Source organism: Podarcis erhardii (genome assembly GCF_964252035.2).
Source record: "Podarcis erhardii genome assembly, chromosome: 2".
Taxonomy (NCBI): domain Eukaryota; kingdom Metazoa; phylum Chordata; class Lepidosauria; order Squamata; family Lacertidae; genus Podarcis; species Podarcis erhardii.
Window position 1 is genome coordinate 53,582,177 of NC_138498.1, and position 11,797 is coordinate 53,593,973.

At 41.4% G+C, this 11,797-nt stretch overlaps 1 long non-coding RNA gene across 5 annotated transcripts in view; it reads right to left on the reverse strand.

The window, feature by feature from the left end:
* Window positions 1-6,002, reverse strand: part of LOC309336450 — a 53,519-nt gene extending 47,517 nt beyond the window's left edge. The window contains exons 1-4 of one of the 5 annotated variants that reach the window (XR_014153999.1): window positions 4,825-5,135; window positions 4,653-4,717; window positions 3,063-3,118; window positions 579-2,274 (exon numbers count right to left, since the gene is read on the reverse strand). This is a non-coding gene — a long non-coding RNA (uncharacterized lncRNA). Of the gene's footprint in view, window positions 1-578; window positions 2,275-3,062; window positions 3,119-4,652; window positions 4,718-4,824; window positions 5,136-5,881 lie in introns of those variants that run through there. The other 4 variants (XR_014153997.1, XR_014153998.1, XR_014154000.1 and 1 more) reach the window with 4 other exon arrangements.
* Between the last annotated feature and the right edge of the window lie 5,795 nt (window positions 6,003-11,797).

Sequence of the window (11,797 nt, forward strand, 5' to 3'; positions counted from 1 at the left end):
CTTTGTCTAAACCAAACTGAGCATGTAAGTGCTTTCACTCCACCTTTTGTATTATGAACATTGGGTTTTTTGTCTGAAGAAGCAGTCTATGGAGCCTGAAAGCTCACATAATGTCCTTAAACTACTGGTTGGTCCAAGCATCCCATTGATTCTATGCCTGGCAGGAGGCAAATTGCTACTTACACAAAGTGTCCTTATTATTTACATAGCACCATCAATGTCCATGATACTTCACAGAGTACAAAAAGACACACTATCCTGTTTTTGGAGTTTAGGGCATTTTTTTTTTATTTTTACACTATTGTCCAAGGAGAGGCAAGGACATAAGAAAGAGTTATGCTCTCTTCTTCATTCTTGGAAGAAGAAAATAGCCACCCTTGAATCTGTTTTATTAGCAGGCAATTTTTATAAATCATCCAAAGTGTTACAACAATGTTTGGGGGGTTTGCAACAGTAAATTTTGTATTTCTTATGCCATATAAAAGCAAAATGACAAAAATGTCATGGGTTTGGCACATGACATATTCATTTTTCTTTTAAAAACTCCTTTTCACAATTGAGTATTGGGTGTCTCTATGCTGTCAAAGAACCTGATTTTTTCCAAATTTTAAATTGTATTTTTATTACTTCTTTTGTTTTATTGTATTTTATTGCATTATAACTTGAATTTTATGGAATGCAAATTGTAATGCAATACAATACAATAAAAGAAATAAAGGAAACAATTAAAATACAATTAAAAACCATATAGCAGCTTACAATTCCAACAATGGGCAAAAAATATATATCATCAAGTGGTCTGCCAAGACTGTCAGCAATTTTCAAGGGATCGGGGAGGTGGGGAGTTTGGAAACCACTGATTTAGAGAAATATTCATTAAAATGCTGAAGAATTTTCATGAGGACTTTAAAATAAGTAAATAAAACATGCTGATGTGGAATGGAAATGTGATGATCTGAACCTAACAATGGGAAAATGAGGGAATCTGAAATTGACAGGTTCACACATTCCTGATTAATTTCCCCTTTTGCCAAAACACCCAAGCACAATCTTGTCAAAGTCAAGGACTTCTATTAGCACTTGCCCTTTGAAATCAGTGAGAATTAACTCCAGCTTATTGAACCTTTTAATGCTACATTAAGGAACTTCCTCTTGGCTGCACTTTCATGGCATCTGAATCTGCGTCTGGAGATGGCTGCCTTGTTCTTCCCAATGACCAGGCTGACCCTGCCTTTGTGACCTAAGCACAAATATTGGATGTTGTTAACTTGCTTCCCCAAGCTGAAAATAGATGCCAGGGAGACATTCAGTAACGTCTGAGCAAAGAAGCACTTCTCATTTTGCAGACACCTTCTTATTTTTACATGTTGCGCGATAGGTTTCTTAGAAGGCGCACAGACTTGTGAGCTGTGCACTCTGCGTCCTTTAAGGAGGGCCAAGTGAGCTGGCCAGTTAAACGTGAAGTGATGACTGCCGTCTTGACTTTGCAAAGTCCCCTTTGGTCTGTTTTTAGAAGGCCATTAAAGATAAGATATTAGCGAGCTGATTTCAAAAGATGCTGGGTTCGGGGGGATAATGCAACCGTGAAAGGGCAAGAAGGGAAGATGTGGCTCTAGAGAGACATCTTCCTCAGATAGACAATCTTCTTCATAGCTGTTGTAGCCCAAGCTATGAGCGCAGCACTTCCAGCAGCATTAGAGTCATGCAGGAATGCATTTGTCTCCTCAGACTTATAAAACAATCATAACAGGCATTAATGATGTTGGTGGCCTACCAGGGATGTTCTAATTACTGGCAATTCTATGCAACATTAATGGACAACCACCATTTGCATGGGCCAAGCTAAGACATTGCAGACATTCCCCGAATGCTTCATTACAAGTCACTTTGGCTTAGCCGGCATTGCTGCAACAGCTGCTTGTGGTTGATGGCAGCAGTGTATCCTCCACCCTCACTCCTCGTTGTGTTCATGACCTCTAGGAACCTGCTAGTTTACAGCAAATCATTCACAACTCCCCCCACCCCGAAAAATAATTTGATCAAGTCAGGCACAAGCTAGCATCGTGAAGAGAGCTTGTCTGCAGACACCTTTGGGGGCTGCCTCTTCTACTTCCTGAGCATTAGAATCCTTCATTTCAGATTCCAAGCATGTTGCTGTCTCTGGGTGACTGCCATGACCTCATTTACAAATGTGTGCAGTTACATTGATTCATCTCCAGGAAACGTGGACTCATTTGCTGGGTCCATCTAGCGATATAAGAGCAGTGGTTGGCTCTGAAATATGAAAAAAACAAAACACCTAATCAGATATGTTCAGCCTCAGCAAAGGTTTGTTTTTCTTTTCAAATATTCTAAGCAGCACTTTTTCTTGTTGTTAATTCTACTACATAATAATATATGGAGTATAACATTGTTGTTGTAATTATGGCATCTGATAATTCTATTTCTTTGTTCTGTTGACTTTGAGGGAATACAGTGATTAAAAAATCACATGGCTTGAGCTCAATTGTGTTGTGGATTGTGTGAATTAGGGCCAAACTCTTTGGCAGGTAACTGTCAACTTTTGTGGGAAAGTAACATATAGACACCTGAAGGCTGGCCAATGATATTTTTGCTGCCTGGAAATATGGAGCCTGCTTGCATTCTGTGCACAAGACAAGACCCAACAGGACTGTGAGGTAACTCTTACTTCAGCATCCTACATTGCACCCAAGGAAAGTACATGAGCTGATGCTAAGGCTGGTCTCAGAGCACACTGTCCAACAACTTTCCGCCAGTCCTCGCCTCCTAGCATCTGCCACTTGGTGGGTTGCCTTGGGAAGGGCTATGAAACAATTTGCTCCTGTTTTCTTCCTGGGTTGTGATTTGGACACAGAGCACTTTGCAGCTATTTATGACAAAGCATACTTCCCTTTTTATTAGAAAAGACATTCTTGAGCTTCCTAATGATCCAGCAATATATTTTTTTTGCTGGTCATTCATCCCACCCTTGTGTTGGCTATTCACATCAACCTCATCTTGAGTTTGCAATCAACTTTTGATACAATAAGTGAATGGTAGACCTTGGATAAATTCTGCTGCAACAGCCGTAGATTCACCCACAAGGTAAATTTGGATACTGTAGAGCACACCAAATATGGAAATTGTTAATGGCAAAGTTGTTGTGACTTGATTTCATTTATAACTTGCAATTTGCGTTATGTTACATTCTAACATATCCCCACCCTTTCTCTTCCTTTGTTTATCTATGCGTAACATTCCTTTAGGGGTTGAATTTGGATAGAAAAACATCCACTTGGGATGGATGCCTAATTTATCATGTTTCTTTTCTTCTGTGTTTTATGAGACACTTGAAACATAGCTGGCTTTGGGTGGCGGTGGCAGTGGTAGCAGCAGCAGCAAAATGCACTATACCCTCTTTACGCTGGGTAATTTCAGGGCATTGACACTCTGTGATGGGTGTGTACAAAGCAAACTGAGAACACCACGAAAATGGAAAAGATGTTCCTGGCATCTGCTTTCTAAGCAGAGCTCAGATTTATTTGAACTGCCTTTGATGTTTTAATTACAATATTGATTCATTCTCAAAGCAGTAGGTCTCGTTTATCTTGCTCATAATTCATGTACATTGTTTTTCCTGTTCTTTGGCACCTCCAATCTAGACTATACTTAGGTAAATTTCCTTTTTGGGCAAAATCAAGCAAGGTGAACAGGGCATGGTACTTCATTGAATTTCCTTTTTGGGCAAAATCAAGCAAGGTGAACAGGGCATGGTACTTCATTGAAGCAGAAGGCATAGCATATTAATTGAAGGGGTCTGTGTGACTGGGAATGCCTTCAGACATCCCCCCAAACAGAATACCTACCAAATTCTGGGGTTCCAGTTGGAGAGGATTTGCTCTTGTGGGTGGGTAAATAATGCAGTCCCGGTGGAATGCCACATCTTTGTACTTTTGTCCTGTAACACTTTATGGCTTACATTTTTGATTTTTTGTTTTCTTTCTTTTTGTTTTGTTTGCAACTTTTTGTTAACAAATAAAAAAAAAATATTTTTACTAAAAGCAATTAAAAAAGTAGGAAAGATTGATCATAGCATGGCCATGCACATCACATCAGTCTATTTTCATTCTCATTTCTTGGAATGGCCCACTTGGATTACCATTGTTAAATTTAAGATTATTTTGTTCTCTCAGTTAGTTGCACATGCCTCATCAAAGAATGGCAGCTTTGAATTCTGGGTGGGTGAGCTTGTCGCCTTTTGACTTGGAAGGGATCTGAGTTGTTCCCCCCCAAAACTGCAAATAATTGTTTTCTAAGCCCATATGATCTTAACAAAGCACCTACCTCTGCACGCTTCCCTCTCAAAACAATTAACACATCTGGGAATACCAGTGGTGATAGTTTATATACCTCAACAAGAGTAGAAATAGGGTGGGGGGGTGTATTTATTTCCCATGTAAAGGTAAAGTATTTTGCACTTTCCAAAACATCACAAGAACCAAAACAAAGCTATCTTTCAAAATCCACACTTATCTGAATTTTGTAATTCTCTAGCCATGTAATGTGCGCAAAAAACCAAAAAACCAAACAAAAACCAAACAAATGCATATATTAGTGAAAATGCATACATATTAGAACAAATTTACACCTACAGTGCTGGTGAATTTTCACAAGGACTTCTTCAAAAATCAGCAAACTTCTGTGGAAATGTGGACAACTAAAATGAAGATAGAAACAATGAGAAACTGAAACTGATAGATCCACCCATCTCTAAGCAAGCAGGGAAAAGGACGATCTCATCTCTCCTTCTTCCCCTTCTCTCACCTCTTGGATGTGTTTCTTACAAGTGCCAGGAGGAAAAGTCCTGCTTCACCCTTGGGAGATGTATTCGCAGCCACTGTACATTTGCACATGTGGGCTTAGTTTGTATTTCAGTCTGTGGTATTATGTCACTGCGCTTCTCACTTTCTCTGAAAGCCAACGAGTATATTTGAAGACGCTGCTGCTCTTAGTTACAAGTTACAACATCATACTCCAGAAATATGCTAAGGCTGTATTCACTCAAATAAACTATCAACAAACAGGAGAATTCGTTAAATGAGGCCAGCTTCCTTTCTTCCCATTATTTAAATGCATTTCACCTTAAAAAACCTCAGAGAACTGACACACAAAGCAAACACACCCAGATATTTTAACATCTGGAACTCTTGAGTAATTTTTTCCAAGACTTATTCTTTAGACAAGGTTTTGGCATAATCCTTTATGATTCACACAGATAGTGACCTGGAGGCCCTTGTGGTATTGTCCTCATTCTGCCAAGTCTGTTAAGGGGATACAGAGACAACTCGCGGCATTATGGAATTGAATTACACGGCTGTCGTTTTTGTAGGATCCAATGGATCGCTTGCTCTCGGGCTGCTTTCCCAACGTACTGTGAAAGCATGACTTTCCAAAACAAAAGCCATTCCCATCCTGCCGCCTTCACTGTTGGACGGGGAGAGAAGGCCTGAGCCAACACAGTAGTGTTTGTTTCGAGGCGAAACAGGATGTTAAAGCAGAGCTAAGCCAAATACTGTGTTCAGAAGAGAAGGTAGATATGCTGAAACTGTAGAAATTTCCCTGGCAAAAATCATTCTCAGATGGGCAAAGGCAGCTTATTTATTCAAGGAAGCAGATTTTGGACGCCAAAGCCACAGCTATTATTATTATTATTATTACCTCAGGGACATTGTTCGACTCCATTACCATCAAGCTTATCTGGAGACACTCTTTTCTCCCAGGAGATCTACTGAGCAGGGGGGGAAATGCATCCAGGGGAATTGTTGCAAATATCGCCTGGGAGATTATCAAATAACCTTGCTGAATAACCTTCTTTTGGTACCTCAGAGCGTTGGAGGCGGCTGTGGAAATGTTTGCTGTGAAGATGAATTGATGAAGAGACATCTACAAAGCCTGAGACTGAATACTTGGAGCCAGTTTTTCCTATCCAGGCAAGTTTAGGAAGAAGGAGCTGCAAGCAATTCCTGGATATCTTTCTGAGGAGAAAATAAGGAAGCGTGTGGAGATTTTTCTTCCTCCTTTGCAGGTAACCTGTTCATTTCCACCTTAATGCCATATGTTGTTGTTATTGTTATTATTATTATTATTATTACAGCTCTATCCTACCTTTCCTCCAAGGAGCTCAATGTACCATACATGGTTTTCTGCCTCCTGATTTTTGCTAGGCTGAGGGGAAAGTTCTGGCTGAAGGTCACCCACTGAGTGTCATAGCTGAGTGGAGATTAGAACCCTGGTCTCCCAGGTCCTAGTCCAACACTCTAACCACTACACTGAACAGGCCTTTATTCTATGTCCAGCAGAAATTGGCCTACTTTGAGTCATTCCACTGGTCTGTTGGTCTCAGTATATAGGTGCTCTGACTGACACGGCATCAGGAAGTCATAGCTGCTAATCTTACTACCCAAGACTCTTTTAAACTGAAAATTAAAAGTAAACCCAGGACCTTCTGCATGCAACATGTTTGTTCCTCCACTGAGCTATAGCCCCTCCCCTTACCCCAAACCATCAGCTCCCCCTTATCACAGCAGAAGGATTTGAACCAATGCCCTCAAGGGCACATCACGCACGCATGAGTCTGAAAACACCAAGCCACAATTTCTTGCCATTTATTAAACATGCGGGAGGGAGAAACAGTTTTGGAACAAATGAGTACATCCTTATTTCATCCCCAAAGATTCTTACGCTTTCAAAATTAGGATTTGTTTTAAAAACGTCCTCCAGATGATTCTCCTCCACCAAGAACATTGTAAAAATAAACTTTTTAGATATATAAATTGTTGCCACATTTCAGGGAAGCGGGTGACTCCGTTTCACACACACACCCAGCCGGGTGTTTTGACCTTTTTTTCATTTGAACAGCAGCAGCTCGCTCCCCCAAGCCCCCACCCCACCGCCCTGTGGATAGCAAAGCCCTTTGAAAAATATTAGGAGTGTTTTTTTAAAAAAGCAGTATGAAATATGGAATAGCGGAGGTCAAACGCAACTTAAGGGTTATTTTTATTAGACATTTGGAGCCCTCTGTACTGCAAAGAGGGTTACATTTATCTGAATAAAAAAAAATAGAAAAGAGCAGACGTCGTATTTGGTATGTGCAGCCCTTTGGATCTGCTCAAAGAATGTGTCTGGATTGCAACCCTTCTCAATTACTTCAAGTTTGCCTCGTTCGCAGCAGGCGCTGGAAAGCTGCTCATTGATCCCCAGGGCCTGCCGTTTCAAAGCTGCTGATGAAGGGACAGCAGGTAGCTGCCCGGCTTTTGCCGCTTTCTAGGGGCATCAGGAGGGCAGAGTCATCGCTGACTGCTTGATGAACAGCCAGCCCCCCTGAGGCTGCTGAAGAGCAGCAAAGCAGACCAGGTTAATTAATGTAAGAGCAACAGGCACACTTTGCTAAGTCGCTTTGAGGAGCTTAGTTAGGCAGAAGGCAAGGAGTGCATGTATTAAACACCTACCTAGCTGATTGAATAGGTGCTCCCTTGCTTTGCTGCACGCACTATAAAAGTATATGAAATATAAGTTATTTGGTTTAATAAAAAAAAGCACATCAAGGTAGGCACCGTCTACGAAGCAGCTCTGTGACTTGTAAAGTTAATAATAATACTTAACATGTGTATAGTGCTTTCAAGTGTCCAAAGGGCTTCCCATGTATTATTTAACTGTAATCTTTACAATAACATACCCCGGGATGTCCCCCCCAAAACGAGGCATCTCATTTTTTCCCATGAGAGCATGGAAGCCATTTGGGTTGCTGTGCTATTCCATACCCTCCAACATTTCTCTGATGAAAATAGGGTCATTGCATTCCACAAAGCGAAATTAAAGCCATTTTTTGGCAATAAAATAACAGTAGCATATGGCAATCAGTGATGCACTTAGATAAATAGGGCCACTCCTGCTAGACCCTGGAGCCCTGTGAAAATAAATAGTATTAAGCAGATGCCAAAGAAATATAATATGGAGTACATCCAGATCTGTACTGGGAGTTGCATAAACATGGTGCCACCACTGAGAAATCCCTGCCTTCTGAACCACTGCACTTTATTTCCAGATCTCGGTTTCACCACTACTCTTGCTTTTGAACTGGATTCATCCAAAGCTGCTGCCTCAGTTTAATGTTAAATGAACTGATTGACCAGCTTTGGAGCTGGGCTGACTAGATTGCCATAGAAGCTAACATATCATAACAGCTCTGTGTGACTTTGCAAAAAATGGCATTTTGCATTATGCCAGTGTAATTCTAAAATGAAAACGTAGAGTTGGATTGGATTGGACTGGATACAGACTAGGTGGAATTCAGCATTGCACTATGGCAAGTTTTTTCCACTTGCCAGATGGAGCTCCCCCCCCCCCCGCAGCACATTGTTCTGGGGGTTCTCTCATGCCCCCCTCCCCAAGGCAATTTCAGATCCCACAAGCAGAGGAGGTGAGGAAAATCCCTTTGCACTAGCAGAAGTCCATGCGCAGAAGTCCACTAGAGAGACTCCTGCCCTAAGACTGTAATCCTATACCTGGGGAAATAGACCTAGAAAAGATCTCACTGAAGTCAATGCAACTTATTCTGTGCTCTGAGTCAGTTGCTCATGAATCCCATTGACATCAGTGGGAAAAGTCAGTCATCACTTAAGCCCCATGGATTTCAATGAGAACTAGGTGCAACTAGACCCAGCTCATAGCCTTAGGTCCTAACTTTCCTTCTGCAAATGGAATCAAATTCAAGGGTGCAGCATGGGGGGTTTCTGTCTCCTCTTTCCCCTAGCAGCCCATTGTAACCATTGAAAACCTGGTCCTGGGGGTTGGGCAATCCTTGGGAATGGTGTGGGGAGTTAGGAAAAATTATGCCCCCTCCTTTTTTGACCAGAGGATCAACTTATGAACCAGGCCCAGATCACCCTAAAGATAGCTATTACTATTGAAATGTTTAACAAAATGCCATTGAAGTCTCTGCAGTTAGGGAGACGATGCTTTTATGTTTCTTTTATTGTGAACAGTAAAATAATTAAGCAATAATAAGCATCAAGATACCTAGTAAAAGAGAGAGGGAGAGAGAGAGAGAGAGAGAGAGAGAGAGAGAGAGAGAAGAAAAGTTTCTGGGGGGAAAGAAACAAATATTAATGTTTGCGGTCAATTCCCAACAAATGCCCTCTTCAAAGTGAACCAATTGCATTTTTAACTGAAATATATGACAGATAGCTGCGGCACTAATGTTTTTCACTGTTAATAAGGTCGATATGGAACAGAGCTCCTTTAGAATATATATGGCAAAATGGAAATGCATGCTTTGATGACTGCTATAAAGCAGGCCAAAGATATGTCATGTCCAATTAATGTCAATAAGGAACATCTGTATTTAGGCACCCAAGTTACTTAATGCAAACATTTCATAATTATATACTATAGCACACATGGAGCATTATGAGATGTGGTGTCCCAGTGTGAAAAATATTCACATTTTTCAGATCAGTCAGCAGTCTTGGTCTGGCTTTGGCTCAGCTTGCCGTCTCCCCATAAGAGTATTTCTTTATAATATTGAATTAAGTACAATCCACATTTTTTCTCTTATCTGTGAAATCTTGTGGTTGCAGCTTGACTGTTTTCATAAAATGAAAGGTCCATGTGCACAGAAAGTTGGGAAGGTTTTCCACCCCACCCCACCCCTTTCTTTTTAGCGAGACACATCTGTTTCTCTCCCCACCCCCACCCCCACCCCTACCCCAAGCTAGGAAGCAGTGGCTGAAGCATGAAGAATGCAATCTGCAAGATTCAAAACTTGCACTGTTGTGTTTTGGTTTTTTACTCTATGGAACAATGTGATTCTACACAGAAGAACATTGTGTGCCCAGTCTAGTCCCTCCCCTGTATATGCCACTCTTGTGATTGTAGCTATTTTCTCACGAAAGGGTTGTAGGGGGCGAGAGGAGGTTGGTGGTAAAAATAGATCTTCGTGCATGATGGCAGCATCAATGCATGTATATAAGCTGTATATATATGAAGGGTCCATCAGAGACTTAACACGGCAGGCAGAAGTTTCATGCCATGGCAGGTGCAAAGATTTTCAGTGGAGCCAAATCACACGTTCTGCTACCACCAGGAGTAAAGTATAGAACAATCAAGGGTATATATGCATGTGTGAACTAGTTCTCAAAGGTATCCTGTCCTATCCATCGTCATTTGCTCTATTCTTATTGCTCAGGCTGTTAGTGCTAATGTAATCAAAATGGTGCCATGATGTAGCCATAATGGCACAATAATGTAGTCAAAATGGCACCTTAAGAAATATCAGCAGGCTTGGGGGAAACCTAATTTTTGCCCAGACATGACACATGAGGTGGGGTACTGCTGAGGCTCCACTTCTCCAGCTGTGGTGGTGCTGCTGCTTGCTCAAATCAGGATGGGGTAGGGCAGGGCTGTGGTGAGGGAAGGTGGCTGACTGCTCTGGATTTGCTGCAGAAATAAAAAATAAAAACCCTCAATGGCAGGGGGACCTCCAAAACAAACCACACTTGGTGCCCATAGAATGCTGACTGTAGAGATGAGAGTGATTGGAATACTGAACAACACTTGAAGCTGCAACATTTTGTTGCAGGTGCCACATATTCTGTTCTATACCAGGAGGGACCATAGCTCAGTGGTAGAGCAACAGACATCTGGGAGAAAATAAGATGGGACATAATGAGAGCAAATGAAACCACAAGATACAAACAGTTTGGTGAGACAAGGATACAACCAACAAGATTTTTCGATGTGGAGAGATGAATGCCATTCCTTTTGCAATGGAATCAATATAAACATAAACGAAGCTGTAACTATGGATGTACTAATCCTGGTATGATTAGTTGTCTATATTTTAAGCATGATATAATTAATTGTAAATCTTTGAATTTACATGTGTGTGGGATGTGAAAACTGACATCAAAGAAATAAATAAATAGAGAATAGCCTTGCGCTGCACAATTAAGAGCCCTCCTATCTCACTCCTTGGCTGCGTTTAACTAAAGACGAGTGATTGTTCTCTACATGAGAACACTTAGCTAGAAGAACATAAGGTTAGTCTTCTTTAGGAGGACTTCGTTTCAATCCCTATTTGGGCTGCATGTGAAGAAGGGCCAAAAATTAATAACATTCACCTCCTTTCAAATGGTTGGCGCCACTTGGGAGGAGACAATCGGCCCCAATATGCGTGGCACATTTCTCCCACCGCTGCTTTTGCCAGCAGCCAGTTTGAGGAGGCACTCTGCAGCAACATGCAGATTGGAAAGCTCCCCATCTTTTGAAGGTTGTCAAGAGAAGGGGTGTATTGCACTGTAGCAAGCCGCTTTGAAGGGGGCATTCACAATTTGATGCACAACATGACCCCTCCCTTAACAAGCACTGTGGCAATATGTGCTGGCAGCCAGAGGCGGCAGGGGGAACAGATTGCAATCTCACAGTGAAAGGTGTTGGACTCCCCCCACCAAAGGGAGCATTATTCTTTTTTTGGGGGGGGGGACATAACCCTACTCTTATTTGCTTTGAACAACAGCACTTTTTTTAAAAAAGAGTTCTCTATTCAATGACAGATCCTTGAGGGGCATAGGTTTACTTTAATTACTAACCTTCCTTTTGTCTGGGATCTCACTTGTTTGATGACTTTGAGGTGTGTTTGTCAAATGTTTAATGAACTTCTTGTGGGGTGCAATCACCCTCCACTTATCTATGATGGTTGATTCAGTGCTTTGAAGTAATATCCAAGAGATCCTGTTGG